The sequence below is a fragment of the Diabrotica virgifera genome, chromosome 4 (genome assembly GCF_917563875.1).
Source record: "Diabrotica virgifera virgifera chromosome 4, PGI_DIABVI_V3a".
Taxonomy (NCBI): Eukaryota; Metazoa; Arthropoda; class Insecta; order Coleoptera; family Chrysomelidae; genus Diabrotica; species Diabrotica virgifera.
Genome location: NC_065446.1, coordinates 86,514,376 through 86,536,753, shown reverse-complemented (window position 1 = coordinate 86,536,753; position 22,378 = coordinate 86,514,376).

Below are 22,378 nucleotides of genomic sequence, written 5' to 3'. Positions count from 1 at the left end.
TTATGCGCATTTCTGGTTCCCTCAGTTTGATCGGTGTTGTGTCATCTACTGCGCAGATAGCGCGATGTAGAGTAGATGTCTCAGCCTGCATCTGAAAATAAGTTCTTAAATTAGCAATTTGTTTATCTAATTGCTCACCTATATCCATAAGTCCTCTTCCTCCTAGATTCCGTGGTAATGTTGTTCTTTCTACTGCACTTTTAGGATGGTGTTTTTGTGCCTTTGTGAGGTGTGTTCGTACTTTTCGCTGAAGAGCTTCTATATCTGTTTTTGTCCACTTAACAATACCAAATGAGTAGCTAAGCGCGGAACATGCGTAGGTGTTTAGTGCCTTAAACAAATTTCTACTGTTAAGGTGTGAGCGAAGCAGCTGTTTTAGCCTTCGTATAAACTCAGTAGTTATCTCTGTTTTCATTTGTTTATGGTCAATTTTCCGCGCTTGCTTTACTCCAAGATATTTATACATATCGTTTTCACCCATGGCCTCGATGTTCTGGCCATTTTGCATATCGAATCCTCCGGGCTGTACTTTTCCTCTGACTATATTTAAAATACGGCACTTATCTAGTCCAAAGTGCATACTAATATCATTAGAAAAAGTTTCTACAGTTTTTAGCATCTCGTCGAGTTGGTTTCGAGTGGAAGCCATTAATTTCAAATTATCCATGTACAATAAATGATTCAGCTTCGCCACCACATTGTTGTTATTTTTGATGCTAAAACCTGCATCTGAGGAGTTCAATAGCTGAGATAGTGGGTTCATAGCTAAACAGAACCACAGAGGACTCAACGAATCTCCTTGAAACAGTCCCCGGCTGATTACGATATTTTCAGTTTCGATGTTACTTTCACCAGGTATTTGAAGGTGAATTCTAGTTTTCCACTTTGCCATTATATGTTGTAAAAAGGTCACTATATTATCATCGACTTTATATATTCTCAATATATCTATAAGCCATTCATGCGGCACTGAATCAAAGGCCTTCTTGTAATCAATAAAAGCAGTAAATAGATTCCTCTTTTTGGAATATGCTTGATTAGAAATGACTGAGTCGATGATAAGTTGTTCTTTGCAACCCATGGAACCCTTAGCGCATCCTTTCTGTTGAGGCTCTATGATATTGTTCAGAGCACAGTGTTGGTAGATACGCCGGGCTACACAGGATGTGACCAATTTATACAAAGTTGGAAGGCAAGTAATTGGGCGGTATTTTGCTGGATCTTGGGTGTTATTTTGATCCTTCGGTATTAAATAAGTGGTTCCTTGAGTTAGGAATGATGGTATATCCTGCGGATTAGAAATAACATGATTAATTAGTGTTGATAAGCATTCATGAGCACTCCAAAACTTCTTGAGCCAAAAGTTTTGAACTCCGTCTGGTCCAGGAGATTTCCAGTTATGAAGCTCTTTGATGATATTTGAGACTTCTTCAGTGGTGAAGGGTTCGTAGAGAGTAGTAGTGTAGTGTTGGCAGTTCTGTGCCGTATCTTCTATCCATCCAGCATTGTTGTTAAGAGCAACTGGTGTGGAAAGTTGATTTCCCCAAAACTCATGAATTTCTTCTTGGCTTGGGTAAGTCTTATCGACACGTTCTACAGTGGAATTGAGTTTTCGATAGAACGCCTTCTCAGAACTCTCAAAAAGAGCATTGTCGGATTTTCGGTTGTTACTCACTTTGTACCTTTATGTCGTCCTGAATAAACTGAGAGTCTTTGTTTTAATGTATCCAGGCACTGTTGGGCTGTGTTGTTTTCTGGATCGTATCTTGAGTGTCTTGCAGTATTCCGTATTATTTCTTCAGCTCTCCTGATGACTCTTGTACTTCTTACACCTCGTATATATTCTGTGACTTGACCAATATCCCTACGCAGCAATTCAATCTTTCCGAGCAGTCTTTTTTCCCAGGGTGCAGTTCTGCTACCAGTCCTTCCATTATTAGTACCCCGTCGTGTTCTGATCTTAATGCCCATTACATTAGCAATTGCTGTTGCTGCACAGTAGATTAGCATGTGCAGATACTCTAATGTGTGAGCTTCTACGACATAATGGGGTAGGACTTCAGTGTTCACAATTTGTAACAGCACACCTAGTCTCTTACAAGAGTTTATTCGTGGTAGCGGTGGTCTGCTAAGTGGGTTTGTTCCATTAAACTCTTGTACAGCACGTGCCATTTCGCTTACTAGGTTATCATGTAGCTCGTTGTTTTCCTGCTCTGTATTGTCAGGTTGAGTTTCTTGTATGGCAAGCTCAGGAATCTGCTATTATTATTATTATTATCCAGATTTAGCCATACGGCTCACACTCCCTCTAAGGGGGAAATTGACTCATCCCAGATACCTACGGTATCAAAAGGATTGAGCTCTGGTGGGACTCTTTCCGTGTTATCGAGCCCTAGGTGACTTGGAATGCAGGTGTATCTCCCAAAAATTTTCATACACTTCTGGCCGTCGCAAGTAGTACAGCTTTCTGCATGGTCTTATAAAGATGTTCATTGAGACCCAGCTTTTTTATGCTTTCGAGGAGGGTCTTCGGAATGACTCCAGTAGTAGATATAACAATAGGTATCGTCTGGGTACTTTGCATTCTCCATTGTCTCCGTATTTGAATTTCCAGATCTCTATACTTGGCGATCTTTTCAGTAAATTTACTACGTAGATTATTGTTGTTAGGTATCGCCACATAAATTAGTGTTGTTTGTCTTGTTAATTTATTAACTAGTACGAGATCTGGTCTATTATGTGCCACTGTTTGGTCTGTGAGCACACTGCGGTCCCAGTATAGCTTGTAGTTGCCATCCTCAAGCATACTCTCAGGAACGTATTGATAATATGGGAGATGGTCCGTTTGGAGGAGTCCCAGCTTGTTAGCTATCTCTTGATGAAGGATTTTTCCCACTGCGTCATGCCGTTCCTTATATTCAGTTGCAGCAAATGCTTGGCAGCCCCCTGTAATATGTTGGATGGTTTCTTGGGCTTGACATCCATATCGGCATCTGTCGTTTTGAACCTGAGGGTCTTTGACGATATATTTCAGGTAATTTCTGGTTGGTATAACCTGATCCTGAATGGCCAGTAATGAACCCTCCGTTTCAGGGAACATCTTTCCTGATGTCAACCAATAGTTCGACGCTGTATTGTCGACATAGTCTTGGCTGGCCTCATTGGGATGTCGCCCGTGCAGAGGTTTACCCATCCAGGCGCGCAGTTTTTCGTCCTTAGTAAGGTGGTTTAAGCGCATTTCTGGTTCCCTCAGTTTGATTGGTGTTGTGTCATCTACTGCGCAAATGGCGCGGTGTAGAGTAGATATCTCAGCCTGCTTCTGAAAATAAGTTCTTAAATTAGCAATTTGTTTATCTAATTGCTCACCTATATCCATAAGCCCTCTTCCTCCTAAATACCGGGGTAATGTCGTTCGTTCTACTGCACTTTTAGGGTGGTGTTTTTGTGCCTTTGTGAGGTGTGTTCGTACTTTTCGCTGAAGATTTTCTATATCCGTTTTTGTCCACATAACAATACCAAATGAATAGCTAAGCGCGGAACAAGCGTAGGTGTTTAGTGCCTTAAACAAATTTTTACTGTTAAGCTGTAAATGAAGCAGCTGTTTTACCCTTCTTATAAACTCAGTAGTTATCTCAGTTTTCATTTGCTTATGGTCAATTTTCCGCGCCTGCTTTATTCGAAGATATTTGTACATATCGTTGTCGCCCATGGCCTCGATGTTCTGGCCATTTTGCATATCGAATCCACCGGGCTGTACCTTTCCTCTGACTATATTCAAAACACGGCACTTGTCTAGACCGAACTGCATACTAATATCATTAGAGAATGTTTCTACAGTTTTTAGCATCTCTTCTAGGTGTTCTCGAGTGGAAGCCATTAATTTCAAATCATCCATATACAACAGATGATTGAGCTTCTCTACCACAGTATTATTGCTTTTAATGCTAAAACCTGAGTCAGTGGAGTTTAATAGCTGGGAAAGGGGGTTCAAAGCTAAACAGAACCACAATGGACTCAACGAGTCTCCTTGAAATAGGCCCCGGTTGATTGCGATATTTTCGGTTTCGATATTGTTTTCACCAGGTATTTGGAGGTGAATTTTAGTCTTCCAATCTCTCATTATATGCCTTAAAAAGGTCACTATGTTATCATCGACTTTGTATATTTTCAATATATCTATTAGCCATTCATGCGGTACTGAATCAAAGGCCTTTTTATAGTCAATAAAAGCAGTAAAAAGATTCCATTTTTTAGTGAATACCTGGTTAGAAATGACTGAGTCGATGATAAGCTGTTCTTTGCAACCCATGGAACCCTTAGCGCATCCTTTCTGTTGAGGCTCTATGATATTGTTAAGAGCACAATGTTGGTAGATACGCCGGGTTACACAGGATGTGACCAATTTATACAAAGTTGGAAGACAAGTAATTGGGCGGTACTTGGATGGATCTTGGGTGTTATTTTGATCCTTGGGTATTAAATAAGTAGTTCCCTGAGTTAGAAATGATGGTAATTCCTGCGGATTAGAAATAACATGATTAATTAATGTTGATAAGCACTCATGAATACTCCAAAACTTTTTAAGCCAGAAGTTCTGGACTCCGTCTGGTCCAGGAGATTTCCAGTTATGAAGCTCTTTGATGACATTTGAGACTTCTTCAGTCGTGAATGGTTCGTAGTTAGCAGTGACGTAGTGGTGACAGTTGTGCGTCGTATCTTCTATCCAGCCAGCATTGTTGTTAAAAACAGCTGGTGTGGAAAGTTGATTTCCCCAAAACTCATGAATTTCTTCTTGGCTTGGATAAGACTTGTCGACACTTTCTACGGTGGAATTGAGTTTTCGGTAGAACGCCTTCTCAGAGTTCTCAAAAAGTGCATTGTCACATTTTCGGTTGTTACTAACTTTATACCTTCTTAATCGTCCTGAATAGACGGAGAGTTTTTGTTTTAATGTATCCAGACACTGTTGGGCTGTGTTATTTTCTGGATCGTATCTCGAGTGTCTTGCAGTGCTCCGCATTATTCCTTCAGCTCTCTTAATGACCTTTCTACTTGTTACACCTCTTACATATTCTGTAACTTGACCAATATCCCTACGCAGTAATTCAATTTTTCCGAGAAGTCTTTTTTCCCAGGGTGCAGTTCTGTTACCAGTCCTTCCGTTATTAGTACCCCGTCGTGTTCTGATCTTAACGCCCATTACATTAGCAATTGCTGTTGCTGCACAGTAGATTAGCATATGCAGATACTCCAATGTGTGGGCTTCTACGGCATAATTGGGTAGTACTTCAGTGTTCACAATTTGTAACAGCGCACCTAGTTTCTTACAAGAGTTTATTCGTGGTAGCGGTGGTCTGCTAAGTGGATTTGTTCCATTAAACTCTTGTACGGCACGCGCCATTTCGTTTGCTAGACTATCGCGCAACTCGTTGTTTTCCTGCTGTGTATTGTCAGGTTGAGTTTCTGGTATGGGAATCTCAGGGATCTGCTCATCAAGGAGTTCATTAGGGACTTGATCTAAAACTAGCCCTTGGTTGTTAATCTCCCGTTCGACTTCTCTTTTGATCGTATTGCGTCTAGCCTCTGGGATAAGGTTGTTTCTTATGATTACCCGGTATTGATCTGATACTCTTTGCTCCGATACTTGAATATCTGGGTACTCCCTGCAAAATTCGGCATACAGCTGTTGTCTGTAGCCAATCGTTTCTTGACCGAAGTTTGTCACCTTATAATAGGAGCGCAAAATGCTTTCGTTAATGGACACAGTCCATTTCATGCGCTGCCTCGGTCGTCCCGCTTGAGTGAGCGCCGGCTGATGTTCCAGCGCAGCACCTTCAGCGGGTGGAGCTCTTGCTGTTGTTTGGCTCGCTTGTGGTTGTTGTTGTTGTTGGGCTGTAGCTGATTGTATGACAGGGGCCCGCCTCCTCAACACCCTGCCACCGACGTCCCGCATGCTGTCACGTCCAGCGCCGGCTCCAGACGTGCCCTGGCGATCCCCAGGCAGCGATCCTAAACATAAATTATTATTCTCCATTCTCATGGGTGTGCATTTTATACCTACTGCCAGGTGTCAGTTTTTGTTCCACGGCAAGTATCCCTGCTACTCTCTGGGTACTGGCGCTACGAATACCCAGAAAGCATCCCCCATTCGCAGGGGGCCGCGCCTGATAGAAGAACTGACAAAAAACTCCCACAGGAGTTTATTATTATTATTATTATTATCAGATTTAGCCATACGGCTCACACTCCCTGTAAGGGGAAAATTGACTCATCCCAGATACCTACGGTATCAAAAGGATTGAGCTCTGGTGGGACTCTTTCCGTGTTATCGAGTCCTAGGTGACTTGGTATGCTGGAGTATCTCCCAGAAATTTTCGTACACATCTGGCCGTCGCGAGTAGTACAGCTTTCTGCATGGTCTTATAAAGGTGTTCATTTAGACCCAGCTTTTTTATGTTTTCGAGGAGGTTCTTCGGAATGACTCCAGTAGTAGACATAATAATAGGTATCGTCTGGGTACTTTGCATTCTCCATTGTCTTCGTATTTGAATTTCCAGATCTCTGTACTTGGCGATCTTTTCAGTAAATTTACTACGTAGATTATTGTTGTTAGGTATCGCCACATCAATCAATGTTGTTTGTCTTGTTAATTTATTAACTAGTACGAGATCTGGTCTATTATGTGCCACTGTTTGGTCTGTGAGCACAGTACGGTCCCAGTATAGCTTGTAGTTGCCATCCTCAAGCATATTCTCAGGGACGTATTGATAATATGGGAGATGGTCCGTTTGGAGAAGTCCCAGCTTGATAGCTATCTCTTGATGAAGGATTTTTCCCACTGCGTCATGCCGTTCCTTGTATTCAGTTGCAGCAAATGCCTGGCAGCCCCCTGTAAGATGTTGGATGGTTTCTTGAGTTCGGCATCCATATCGGCATTTGTCGTTCTGGATCTGAGGGTCTTTGACGATGTGTTTCAGGTAATTTTTAGTTGGTATAACCTGATCCTGAATGGCTAGTATTGAACCTTCTGTTTCAGGGAACATCTTACCCGATGTCAACCAATAGTTCGACGCCGTATTGTCGACATAGTCTTGGCTGACCTCATTGGGATGTCGCCCGTGCAGAGGTTTGCCCATCCAGGTGCGCAGTTTTTCGTCCTTAGTAAGGTGGTTTATGCGCATTTCTGGTTCCCTCAGCTTGATCGGTGTTGTGTCATCTACTGCGCAAATGGCGCGGTGTAGATTAGATGTCTCAGCCTGCATCTGAAAATAAGTTCTTAAATTAGTAATCTGTTTATCTAATTGCTCACCTATATCCATAAGTCCTCTTCCTCCTAAATACCGGGGTAATGTCGTTCGTTCTACTGCACTTTTAGGGTGGTGTTTTTGTGCCTTTGTGAGGTGTGTTCGTACTTTTCGCTGAAGATGTTCTATATCCGTTTTTGTCCACTTAACAATACCAAATGAATAGCTAAGCGCGGAACAAGCGTAGGTGTTTAGTGCCTTAAACAAATTTTTACTGTTAAGCTGTGAACGAAGCAGCTGTTTTACCCTTCGTATAAACTCAGTAGTTATCTCAGTTTTCATTTGCTTATGGTCAATTTTCCGCGCCTGCTTTACACCAAGATATTTGTACATATCGTTTTCGCCCATGGCCTCGATGTTCTGGCCATTTTGCATATCGAATCCACCGGGCTGTACCTTTCCTCTGACTATATTCAAAACACGGCACTTGTCTAGTCCGAAGTGCATGCTAATATCATTAGAGAATGTTTCTACAGTTTTTAGCATCTGTTCTAGGTGTTCTCGAGTGGAAGCCATTAATTTCAAATCATCCATATACAACAGATGATTGAGCTTCGCTACCACAGTATTATTGTTTCTAATGCTAAAACCTGAGTCAGCGGAGTTTAATAGCTGGGAAAGGGGGTTCAAAGCTAAGCAGAACCACAATGGACTCAACGAGTCTCCTTGAAACAGGCCACGGTTGATTGCGATATTTTCGGTTTCGATATTGTTTTCACCGGGTATTTGGAGGTGAATTTTAGTCTTCCAATCTCTCATTATATGCCTTAAAAAGGTCACTATGTTATCATCGACCTTGTATATTCTTAATATATCTATAAGCCATTCATGCGGTACTGAATCAAAGGCCTTCTTATAGTCAATAAAAGCAGTAAAAAGGTTCCTTTTTTTTGTGAATGCCTGGTTAGAAATGACTGAGTCGATGATAAGTTGTTCTTTGCAACCCATGGAACCCTTAGCGCATCCTTTCTGTTGAGGCTCTATGATATTGTTTAGAGCACAGTGTTGGTAGATACGCTGGGTTACACAGGATGTGACCAATTTATACAAAGTTGGAAGACAAGTAATTGGGCGGTACTTGGATGGATCTTGGGTGTTATTTTGATCCTTTGGTATTAAATAAGTAGTTCCCTGAGTTAGAAATGATGGTATTTCCTGCGGATTAGAGATAACATGATTAATTAATGTTGATAAACAATCATGAATACACCAAAACTTTTTAAGCCAGAAGTTCTGAACTCCGTCTGGTCCAGGGGATTTCCAGTTATGAAGCTCTTTGATGACATTTGAGACCTCTTCAGTCGTGAATGGTTCGTAGTTAGCAGTAACGTAGTGGTGACAGTTGTGCGTCGTATCTTCTATCCATCCAGCATTGTTGTTAAAAGCAGCTGGTGTGGAAAGTTGATTTCCCCAAAACTCATGAATTTCTTCTTGGCTTGGGTAAGTCTTGTCGGCACTTTCTACGGTGGAATTGAGTTTTCGGTAGAACGCCTTCTCGGAATTTTCAAAAAGTGCATTGTCGCTTTTTCGGTTGTTACTAACTTTGTACCTCCTTAGTCGCCCTGAATAGACGGAGAGTTTTTGTTTTAATGTATCCAGACACTGTTGGGCTGTGTTATTGTCTGGATCGTATCTCGAGTGTCTTGCAGTGTTGCGCATTATTTCTTCAGCTCTCCTAATGACTTTTCTACTTGGTACTCCTCGTAAATATTCTGTGACTTGGCCAATATCCCTACGCAGTAATTCAATTTTCCCTTGCAGTCTTTTTTCCCAGGGTGCAATTCTGTTACCAGTTCTTCCGTTATTAGTACCCCGTCGTGTTCTGATCTTAATGCCCATTACATTAGCAATTGCTGTTGCTGCACAGTAGATGAGCATATGCAAATATTCTAATGTGTGAGCTTCTACGACGTAATTGGGTAGGACTTCAGTGTTCACAATTTGTAACAGCGCACCTAGTTTCTTACAAGAGTTAATTCTTGGTAGCGGTGGTCTGCTAAGTGGGTTTGTTCCATTAAACTCTTGTACGGCGCGAGCCATTTCGTTTACTAGGCTATCAAGTAACTCGTTGTTTTCCTGCGGTGTATTATCAGGTTGAGTTTCTGGTATGGGAAGCTCAGGAATCTGCTCATCAGGGATTTCATTAGGGACTTGATCTAAAATTAGCCCTTGATTGTTAATCTCCCGTCCGACTTCGCTTTTGATGGTATCGCGTCTAGCCTCTGGGATAAGATTATTTCTGATGATTACCCGGTATTGATCTGATACTCTTTGCTCCGATACTTGAATATCTGGGTACTCTCTGCAAAATTCGGCATACAGCTGTTGTCTGTAGCCGATCGTTTCTTGACCGAGGTTTGTCACCTTGTAGTAGAAGCGCAAAATGTTTTCATTAATGGACGCAGTCCATTTCATGCGCTGCCTCGGTCGTCCCGCTTGAGTGAGCGCCGGCTGAGGTTCCAGCGCAGCACCTTCGGCGGGTGGAGCTCTTGCTGTTGTTTGGCTCACTTGTGGTTGTTGTTGTTGTTGGGCTGTAGCTGTTTGCATGACAGGGGCCCGCCTCCTCAACACCCTGCCACCGACGTCCCGCATGCTGTCACGTCCAGCGCCGGCTCCAGACGTGCCCTGGCGATCCCCAGGCAGCGATCCTAAACATAAATCATAATTCTCCATATTAATGAGTTTGCATTTTATACCTACTGCCAGGTGTCAGTTTTTGTTCCACGGCAAGTATCCCTGCTACTCTCTGGGTACTGGCGCTACGAATACCCAGAAAGCATCCCCCATTCGCAGGGGGCCGCGCCTGATAGAAGAACTGACAAAAAACTCCCACAGGTAGTTATTATTATTATTATTATTATTATTATTATATCGCTACTGCGCGTGAAAAGGAGATAAGTCAAAAAAAGTATATCTGAGTAAATTGAAATTAAAAATTGGAGGGAAAATTTCGTATCTAGTAAAGGCAATTGTAAATATGTTCTGATACCTTAATTTTTCGAGAGAATGTAGAAACATTGAACAAATAATAAGGTCAATAGAAAATTAACAAAAAGTTACGGTATCAAGACTTTTGATTGACTTAACCCCTTTTACCCAATGGGCTGTTTGACTTATCCTTTTTTTCACAGACTTAACCCTTTTTAAACAAAGACTTTGTTGACTTATATCTTTTTTCACACACTTTTGAATGACTAACGCCGACATCCACAATCAGTTAGTTTGACATTTCTTTTTTCACTTAGGACAATAAAAATAAAACGACATCGAAGTTTGCAGTATAAAGGATTTATTTCCTAAAAACATTATAAACTAGGTACTAATCTTCCTCCTCAGAAGATGACTCATTTAGCAGAACATCTATTTCTTCATTTCTCGTCGGAAGATTAGTGTAAAAATTCCACAATGAATGAGGAATATATTGCAGAAGATCCATTAAATGCTGCTTTTTTCTACTGTAATAGGAACAACTCCTCTGGTGCATTTTGGTGTTAACATTGTGTTACTTCTTTCCATCTTCTCAAAACTGACAGCTTGGAATGGTTCGTCGTCGATGAGGGAACTTTTATACAAAACAGATCGTTTATTTTTTTCGTATCGAAGCCACCGTACATCTCTCCAATTCATTTTATTTCCCACATCGTTTAGTTTTCGATTAGTGAGCGATGAAATGAATAGTTCTGCATAATTAAAGAAGTCATTTACCTCTATCTCGGTAACTTTAAAAGGTCGTTTTTTACCTACTTGGCGGATAAGTTGAGCCCAGTCACGAGGATGTGCAATATTACCATCAAATTTCTTTTTCTTTTTCTCTATTAGACTGTGGTCTGTATCACACTCCATGTGGGTGTACCCATATGGAGTGCTGGTTTTAAGAATATGGTGCAACAAAATCAAAAGTAGTGAAAAATTAGTTAAGTCATGTAAACAGTTTACAGTACTTTAAGTGAAAAACGAGATACGTCGAGTTAACTCGTTTTTCACTATTCGTATGTATCAGTATATTATTGTGAACAAGGAGTCACGTAGACATAACTCCTTTTTCACGATGTTAAATTGAATTTGATGTGACTTAACATGTGATGCCATACACATAACATGGTAGATATTGTTTATGTTAACTTATCCCTTTTTGCACAATAAAAGTTCCTGTTGTTTAGATTCGAAATTTGACTTAACCCCATTTTGGATAATAAATTATGAAATAATAATAATAAAGTATGAAATAAAACTAAATAAAAATTAAATTAATGAATAATAATAAAAATAATAATGAATTATATTATTATTATAAAATCCGCATGAGTATAGACTATAGACAAATGTTTTACTGAAATAAAATGTGATTCTCTCACACACCAGTGAATGCATACTATGATAGTAATATACAACTCTGTAAAAGTCAAATAAAAATGACGCTAGCGTGTAGAACATTTATTTCAACCAAACGAAATTGCCGTGTTCATAAAAAAACGGACACTTCGTTAATACGTAAAAAAAGAAAAATAACCTCCGAACCATATCGCAACATATGACATATATAAAAAGCCACATTTACATACTACACATATATACGTAACAATAGCCGTAGTGTTTTTACAACCCCATAAATTTCGAGCAAGTTAATGGCGTACCATAAACTATTTGCTTTTGCATAACAATAACAAACGAACAAGCACAAATATGGTTTCTCATTAATCCATCGCTAAAATAACTTTATGTGGTAGAATAACTGCGACCAGAGACCGGCTTGATACAAAATAACGTTTAAAAATATAAATTCTTGAACCACACTTATACGACTACATTGTATACGAAGCTTATATTCATTTATACAGTATGTATGAATGGAAATACCGCAAAAAAATATAAAAATCATATCGTGAGCTGAGGAGAACATGACTAGATCTAACTTGATGCAGGTGTAAATGAGTATCTTGATATCAGGAAACAAAAAGGGTAACTGCATGAATGAGATAATACTGAAAACAAAAGAGAACTGGGAAATTACTACTTCCCTTCTTCTTCTTCTTCCTTCTTGTATGTAGGCTTTAAAGCTTGTTTCTTCTTCAATATCAGCCTCCTAAATTATTTAAGTTATCACACCATTTTTTTCTTGGTCTGCCAATACTTCTTCGTCCATTTGCTTCTGCTTCTCTCTTTTCCCTTTTCCTTATTCCTTGAACCCTTGAGACCTGCACCAGATGGGCGGCTTCGTGTAGGGATTTTCCCACCAGAGTCTTCATTTAGTCTACTCATGGTGTTGGAGATCTTCCTCTTGGTCTTTGGCCTTCGACTTTTCCTTCTACTACCAATAGTTTCATGATTCCCGTTCTTGTAGCTATGTAGCCGAAGTAATTAAGGAGTACTTGGTATAATTGTTTTAATAACCTGTCTTTTATACGAAGTTATTCTAGAATTGATGGGTCGGTTCTGTGTTTTGTCCAGGACATGCATATAATTCCTCTATAGATCCATATTTCTGTGACATAATTATGTCACCCGACTGTTTTCAGCTCCCAGCCTAACAGACGCTGAAGATGTTTACCAAGTAACCTTTTTTTATGCAATGATTTATGAGGGACCCTAATTTAAAGAAAGATCTCGATCGAGTTGTTTACATACCTTTTTCTATTAATTGTTCTTTTGTTATCGTACTGGTAAATTCGATTTTACGTGCTTTAAGTTATTATGTAAATACTCGTTTATTCTGGATAATTCTTTTGTATTCGAGATGATTAAAGCATTGTATAAATAAGAGGGATTTTGAAATTAGCAGTCAGTTGTGAATTTGAAACTGTTGGTGTACTTTGATATGTATCGGGCGCGGTATATTTTTTGAATTTGTAATTATGTAGATAAATTACTAGATTTAGTGTAATAAATAAATTAGATATCGTAGTTTGTAAAATAAAAGATATAAATTCAGTGTTTTTCATTTGTTTAGAACTAAATTATTAAAAATAAATAAAGTCAACTAAAACTAAACATTAGTGCCTAAAAGATCATATAAAAGACAGTTTTGTAACATTTCGAAGGCTACGATTTTACTTCTATCGATTTTTTAAGAGTCCTTGTTTCAGCTTCTTATGCAGTAATGGAAAAAATCATGGCATTGACCAACTTGAGCTTAGTATTCCTTGTTATTGTTTGGTCTTTTATATATTAATTAACTTGATGTTGATCTACTGTTGTTGATATTTTAACTAACTTGCTGATGTTACTTTGATCCCAGATATAAGCATGAGCTCACAACCTGAAACCGGTCAATTGTGGTTATGTGTGGATGATTGTTATGTAGTCTACCCACTATCATGATCTTTGTCTTTGATATGTTTAATTGCAGATCAAATATTTTACTTTCGTTTTCGACCAGTCGTACAAGATCAATCAGCTCTGCTTGACCATTTGCAAGAAGGACTGTGTCATCTGCGAACCGTAGGTTGTTTATTTTATGATCATTTATTGAGATGCCCTTTTCCCATCCTTCAAGTGCTCTTCTGATAATATGCTCACCGTATATGAGCCCATCAGAATCAAAACTTGAGAAATTCTAAATTTTTCGTTCTGGAAAATCCAAACTAAAAGTACAAATTTCTGAAGATGTAAGGGGCATGCAGAAAAATGACAAATTAGTGTGCCATTTTATGATATTTCTTGATGCCCCTTATATTTCTTGATGATTGAGAAATGCCGGATACTTTTTGGAAAATTTACATTATTAATGTTTTTTTAGCCTCCTGACAAAATTTCAAATCATGGATCTAGCTGGTTTTGATTCTATAGGCCTCATATAGGGTGTCCCAAAAGTAGCGGAACGGTAGAAGATTTCGCGAAATGAACATCGGATCGAAAAACTGAAAAATGCGTGTTTAATAATTTTCAAAAATATATCGAATGACACCAAACACGACCCTCCACTCCACCCCCTGGAGGTGGGGTGGGGGGTAATTTAAAATTTTAAATGGAAATCCCCAGTTTTTATTGCAGACTTGGATTGCCTATGTAAAAGTAAGTAACTTTTATTCTAGACATTTTTTCGAACTGTCGATAGATGGCGCTATAATCGGAAAAAAGATTTTTCGTGATACCACAGGTAAATTATAGAAACGGTCTAATATCTCGAGAAATACACTTCCAAATAAAAAACGTACATGGATAAAGCCCAAAATACAGTGGCGGATCCAGTATCGTTAAGAGGAAGGGCCGATTGGCTAAATTTCTATGAAAAATAAATAAATGGTTTTATAATCTTTATATATAATTTAACAAAAAAATCAATTGGTTTGGGAGGGGGGGGGTTGGATCGCCCAAAAAAATCCAAAAACCCTGCTAACCAGGGTCTTGAAAAAGTATTAATTATGTACTATTAAAAGAAATTTCACAAGATTAAAGAAAGGAAACAACATTACACCAAAAACAATCCAGGAATGATCACAAGAAAGGATTTATAGATGACAACAATACCATAAAGGTAAAAAGCTTACCAGAAAAATTAAATAGGATAGGAAATAAATACAATTAGTCCAGGAACCGAAGCATTTCACCTCGCAATTTTTACAGAATGGATCGATTTGCTTGAAAATTTGAGAATAAGTAGTGAATAGTTCAAGCATCAAAATCTATATGATGCCGAAAGGCGCTTTTACCATGGGGGCGGTTGCCACCCCATCTTATGGGTGGAAATTTTTTATTATATTTTGACTGCAAAAGTTGATAAAACATTAATTCTAAGCAAAAAATGTTTTATACATTTTTTTGATAAAATTAATACTTTTCGATTTATTCGCTATCGAAAGTGTGAGTTTTATACAGAAAAAATCAATGTTTTTCGATATATACTTATTTACCATTCACTCAATTTTTGCCGTAGAAAAAATTTTTTTAAACCCAGTTCCAGGGAATTGAATAACCTACAATTTTATTTTGAAACATTTTTTCGTATCTCTGATGCTAATCTTTATATTCTAAAGAAAATAGCATTTTTTACCAAGCTACAAAAATTCGTTATTCGCTTTTAACTCCTTTTTTTTAAACTAATCATTCTAAGCCAGTCAAACTTCTAGAATCTATTAATAATATATAAATAAAGAAGAATGAATGAGGCCAATGACTAAAAGCAAAGCTAACTTACATTATTATGCTTCCAATTGGATTTCTTTTTTTTTTCAAAAATATATATTGATTTTTTAACCGTAACCTTTTTAATTTTTATCTCAGAAAGTTTGGTAAAAAATAATTTTGTAGGTTTTTACAATATCTATAAAACTATTAATATTAAATCTTTTCTAAATCCTCAGTCGCAAAAAGTGGTGACTTTAAAAGGGTTGGTAAAGGTGATTTTTGCATGTTATTACAAGATTTAATTGTCAATACCTCACTCAATTTTTACCGTAGCAAAAATTTTTTCAAACCAGGTTCTTGGGAATTAAATAAGCTACAATTTTATATATAAATATTTTTTCGTATCTCTGATGATAATCTTTCTATTCTGAAGAAAAGGGAATTTTTTACAAAACTTCAAAAAATTCGATATTTGCTTTTGACTCCATTTTTTTAAAAACTAATCATTCTAAACCTGTTAAACTTCTAGAACCTATTAATAATACATAAATAAAGAAGACGAAATAAGGTCAATGACTAATCTTAATCAGGGTGGAGATTAGGGGTTTGCTTTCGATCACTTTTTCGCTGAAAAATATAGGGTCTGACATTCTTTTCATTATAAGCCACTTAATTTTTTAGCTAAAGACTTTTTTTATTTCTGGAGATAGATATTTTTAAATACTTCAAATTAGTTTAAACAAATTATCCTCGAAAAATGCATAGTTTTCCCGTCTTTTCACTTTGAAACTACAATATTTAGCATTTGACGAAGAAGAGCTGATATATAATAAAGTATAGCTCGATTACTATTGGTCTTAAGGAAAATTTAAAAAAATGGTTTTGTTGATTTTTCAAAAGGTACATTTTTTTTAAGCAAAGTTGTTTTGATAGAACGAAAACTTTTTGAGTTATTTGCAGAAAACTGATTAAAAACATTCATTTTTTTAATATAAAACTAACACTTTCGATAGCGAATAAATCGAAAACTATTAATTTTATCAAAAAAATATATAGAACGTTTTTGCTTAGAATGAATGTTTTTACCAACTTTTGCGGTCAAAATATAATAAAAAATTTTCACCCCCAACATGGGGTGGCAACCACCCCCATGGTAAAAGCGCCTTTCGGCATCATATAGATTTTGATCCTTGGACTATCCACTACTTACTCTCAAGTTTTCAAGCAAATGGATCAATTCTGTAAAAATTGCGAGGTTTTGTCCTATTTTAAGCTTCATTACTTGGACTAAATATCACAATAGCATTTAAAACAACCAACACACTGAGATTTAGTCCCTCCAAAACTAAACCAAAAAATATACGGGAAGAACACATAAAGAATTGCATTTATAAGATATCTCGTGAATGCAACATGTTTTATGTGGGAGAAACTTTAGGACACTAAGTATTAGGATAAATAAGCATAAATCATATATTAAAAACGGAGGTTTTGATAGACCCCAACTGTACAAACATTCCTGGTACAATGAGCACAGAGTACAATGAAGTTAAATGCATTAATAATCAAACAAGCAGTCCTCAGCTTCCTTAACGAAGTAAATAATACTTAAAGATAAAGTCTGAAGTAAGAATCTACAAACATTACTGGCAAAAGTCAGTGACACTGACTACTATCATCTACAAAATTAACTACATAAATAAGAACACAAAAACCAAAACTTGGTATCAATCCGAGGGTATATCACCCTCAGAATTTTAATTTAGAACATAGCTCAAATAACCGTCTTCAAAGTGTTAAAACGGTAATTGAAAAATCGATTGAGTACAATAGGCCACTTGTCCTTGCCTTTGTGGACTTCCATAAAGCTTTTGATATCGTTGAGCTTGACGCAGTCCTGAGTGCTTTACATGTATGCCGTATCAATTATCGATATACTAAGCTAATATTCAACATATATAAAAACGCCACAGTGGTAGTGAAGCTGCACGAGAATACCAATCTCATACGAATTGGGAGAAGACGAATTTCATGGCTGAAGAACCTGCCAGAATGGTTTGGATGCAGCTCAAAACAACTATTTAGAGCTACTGCCTCAAAAATTAAAATAGCTATGATGATGATGATTGACAACCTCCGTAGAGGAGATGGCACCCGAAGAAGAAGAAGAAGAAGAAGAAGAATAATGTTGCAAGTCCTTAAAGAAGTGTCCTGTCAGGTTGGGTTAAAAATTAACATATCTAATACAAAGCTAATAACAAACCTGGTCCCCAGTAAAAACATTGTCATTACCAACTGCGAAATGGAGTTTGCGGAAAAGTACACATATCTTGGCCATGAAATACAAATCAAGAGAGACAATCAAACATGCGAATTGAAACAAAGGATTACCCTCTCCTTGGCTGCATATGGTAAACTTAGAGACGTATTCAAAAGTGACCTTCCAATCTGCTTGAAACGGAAAGTCTTTAACTAATACGTTTTGCCGGTTATGACCTATGGTGCTGAAACTCTAACATCAACAACCGCATCTGCTGAGAAGCTAAGAATTGCTCAACGTAAGATGGTCGATAATTGGTGTGTCATTGCAGGTCCATAAAACAAACGAACAACTACGATTGAGAACAGGAGTCACATATGATCCCAGGCAACCAACTGACGTCATATAACGTCGAGGAAATGTCAGTTTTGGTTGAATATATACACGTGTTTGAAAATTACGTCATATAGACGTCTATTGTAGGTGATTTTAAATACGTAAGATTAATGACGTTAGAATAACGTTTAAAAAACGTTTTCATTTCAGACAGTTTAAGTCTGACGTCACAAAATTGGGAGGAGCTTGTTTGTATTACTCCAAACAATTTAGTTAAATAATTTTCATAAGAAATTTCTCATTTATTGTTTACGTGGTTTGTGTCTTGTGTGATAAAATAAGACTTTTTATTTAGATATTTAGTTGAAGAAACGTGTTAATTAAGAGATTTGTATTCGTTTTTGCTGAGTGAGTTAGTTTAATGCAGTATTCTTCTTGAGAACTGTTTGAGGTTATGTTTATTTTCTGTTAATGAACTAATTATGTGTTATCGAGTAATTTGTTAATAAATTATTTATTAGTTTGTATGTTTTTTCAGTTTTGATACAGTAAGTAGGTATACTTATATAAATAGTGAATATTCTATAATGCGAGGGCTGGTACAATCATGCAGAATCAATGTTAGATTGTTTCTAATGCACAAGCGATCTTAAACTAATGGTAGTATATCTTCATCGACACATGGGACGTAGACCTATAGGTTTCATGTTACCTATTTTTTATGCTACCTATTTTAAAACATCTGAAAGAGGTCACTTTTTGAAAGTATTAAGGACTTGATTTTACCGACGTATAAAAGTCGTCACCTTTTAGACGTTTTAAAATCGTCACAATTATGTCGTCAATTCGATGAGACAAATACACGTGATTTTCAACGTCGGTACTACGTCATAGAAACACGTCAATTGGTCATTTTTATGACGTGTTATCTACGTTATAAAAACCTCGTTTGGTTGCCTGGGATATGTTGTATGCCAGGTGGTTAAACTTAAATGGAACTGGGTCGGTCATGTGGTCCGTCTGACAGATGGTTGAAATGACAGGTTGCTCGAGTGGAGACTGAGAGCCGATAAAAGAAACAGAGGAAGACCACCCACGCGATGGACGGACGATATAAAAAGAATGACCACAAATTGGATTCAAAGCTCCCAGGACATAAGATAGTGGAAACAAAGGTCTGATTGATGATGATGATATGGTACATTTACAGGGTAGAAGGTTCCTCGCCATGTGATTTTCTGACGCACTTGAGTAACGCGCAAAATCCCCGCTTGGGCTCCCCTGCTACAATTAATTGTGGTTGACATATAAATACAATAGGCCGTTCCAACATGCTGTCAATATTATGTCAATATGGCGGTTGTGAGGAAAACATAAATTTATTTTATCAGTTTTTAATGTGTTGTAGACCAGTGGTTCCCAACCTTTTCTCCATGATCGCCCCTTTAGACAGGTTTCACCAGTTGTGAATACTATAATCGCCCCCTCCCCAATTAAATTGAAACAAAAAGTTAATCAGTACAATATTGATTTATTTTTACATTTCGTAAAATGATACACGGTAAGTCATCATTCAATCTTCGCTTGTCCACTGCTGAACATAAATCTCTCTCATAATTTTCCCTCTATTTCGAACTTGTGCCCCTTGCATCTTGTCCACGTGTTGGTGAACATGGTTAGTAATAATTAATAATTGTTAATTTCTCCCTTGGGCCTGGTGATACTCACATAATTTCTTTATGTCTGGCTCAACGTTAGTTAATAGCTATGTACCTCAAATCCCCTCCAAGGTGGAGACAATATGTTTGAAGATCCTCAGAATAACCACATGATGATTTCTGGGGAATTTGGTCAGACCTCTTCTCTGTATATTTTCTTTAAAAATAGATAGTTTGTCAATGAATGCTCCGACTACTCCCTTTGCTTTGGCCATATTTATGTTCTTCCTTTGTAATTTCAGATTCGTTAAATCTAATTTTTCAGAAATATCTGATAGTTAAGCGATGTCATTTCGCTTCTCTTGTAGTGCTGTACTCAGTGTGGGGTCAGTAGTAGTAAGAAATTCGTTAACAGTATCCATGAGACTGCAGAACTGCCGTAAGCAATTCCCTTTCGAAAACCAGCGCACTTCCGTATGTAGTGCTGTAGTAGCAATGTATTAAATATCTCATTATTTTCTTTACAGAGTGTCAGAGTGTACGAAATATTCCATATTCTTTGGTTTTGCTTTAATTTTATTTACCTCGCCTATGACAAGACCAATATTTACATATGAAGCACAGACATGGACGTTCACAAAGGAAAATATGGAAAGGATGGCCAATACTCAATGGGCAATGGAAAGAAAGATGCTGGGTATCAAGCTAAGTGACAAAAATAAAAATACATGGATCAGAAATAAAACTAAAATGAAACATCTAAACAAGCATGCAGCTACTCTCTAGTGGAAAACATGACAAAACAACAGACAAAAAGACGGAAGATGGAATGAAGCGATAATCCACTGGAGACCTTGGGACCGTAAAAGAGGAAAGGACAGACCACAGATGAGATGTTCGAATGACCTAAAAAGTTACGCTGGGACCAGATGGACAGGATTAGCACTGAACGAAGAAGAGTGGAAAAATAAGGGGGAGACCCACGTTCAACTTTGGACAAATGAAGGGCAAAAGATAGATATATGACAAAACGACCACAATTTCGGCCGTACACTTTTTGTTAGAGTCAGATCGGCAGGGTCGGTACCTACTCTCATCATTCTTATCCCACTTCTATCCCTTTCTCTTTTGTGCGGATGTTCGCCCAATAAGAAAGCTCGATAAAAGGAAAATGCAGAATTAATTATAATGTATTACTTACCTATAGAATTAAATTTATCATGATTCATAGCCCTCTGTTACTAGACGAGATGTTTGTGTTATTATTATTACCTGCATTGGCGTACATTTAATTACTTTTTATTATCCTATGGATATCCGATCGAAAGTATTGTTTTTTCTTCTCTATTACCCATTTCTCATTTCCCAGATGCTAATCGCCCACCTTATCGCCCCTTTTCTCTATTGCCCCCCATATCGCTCCCTTCCCTCTATCGCCCCCCTGAAAATCTCAAATCGCCCCCAAGAGGACGATCGCCCCCCGGTTGGGAATCACTGTTGTAGACAACGAACTGTCAACACTGATGGAATCGTTATAAAGCGAACTTAATGCCTTCAGGATGAGAAGATAATCAGGTAAAGGAGGGAAGATAATCGCTATCTTTCGTAAACAAACAAATTGACAGTGCTGGTCAGGTAAGTCGGGGTTGCCAGATTGGGGTATTTTTTCCACAATTTTGGGGTAATTTGAAAGCGTATAGGGGAACTTCTCTAAGCAGAAATGGTTGGGACATTTTTTGGGGTGAAAATTATGGAAGGTTTTAAGGGGTCATTGGAAATTAAATTTGCAAATGTACACATAGAACTGTATATTATACATAATCGAAGAAGATAGGACATATTAATTATTTCCAGGGCCTTCTGTTGATAAGTAGTATAATTTTTGTTTACTGTTCTCTACATTTGACTACTAATTTATTAAAATGCGGCAAAAATTTAAATTTGGGTGATTTGAGCTTCAATTTGAGGTAATTTCAGTTTTAAAGTGGGGGATTTATAAAATCACATCTGGCAACTCTGGGGGTAGTTGTAGCAAATTTACCTGGCAAAATTCTCTGTCTCTTTAGGACCTCTCTCTTGTATGTTGCAGGCAATCTCGCTTGTCACTGTTTGAATGGGACGGGGCCATTCCATCAGTGTTGACAGTTCGTTGGTTTTAGATCATTTTAGTTGCATTTATTTGTAATTTTGTTTTGTATAAGAATAAGTTTAACATTTTTACTGGAATAATCGATAATATGCTTCATTTCTGTTGTGTTTTGAACTGTGTAATGCGAAATAATCGTGATAAAGTTCAGTTTTATTGGTTACCGTTAGTGTTAGCTCCCATTGTTAGATACCATCTGAGAGCCAAAAAAAATCGTTGAATTTAATAATAAAGTTACAAAATTTTCTCTAATAATACTAAATAACTAACTAGGGTAACTACAAACAACATCTGCCATTGTCTGCCAACAACTTTCGAAAATAATCACTTATCTTTATTTATTCACTGTTTAAAACTAAATAAAGTCGTTCAAGTACTTCTACAATTAAAAACTACACAAAATCAACAACAAAATGTTCTCACGATACAACTAGACAAGTATTAAAGTGGTAAACAATTTAAGAAACACAATGTCAAAAAATATAAATAAACAAAATATGTTCGTTCGCGGAACCTGACGCGGATTTTATAGTCCGTTCTTTAACGGTAAATATTGCAAAATCTCTAAATTTTAAAGAACCGCTTGGATTGACATGAAATTTGGCATACA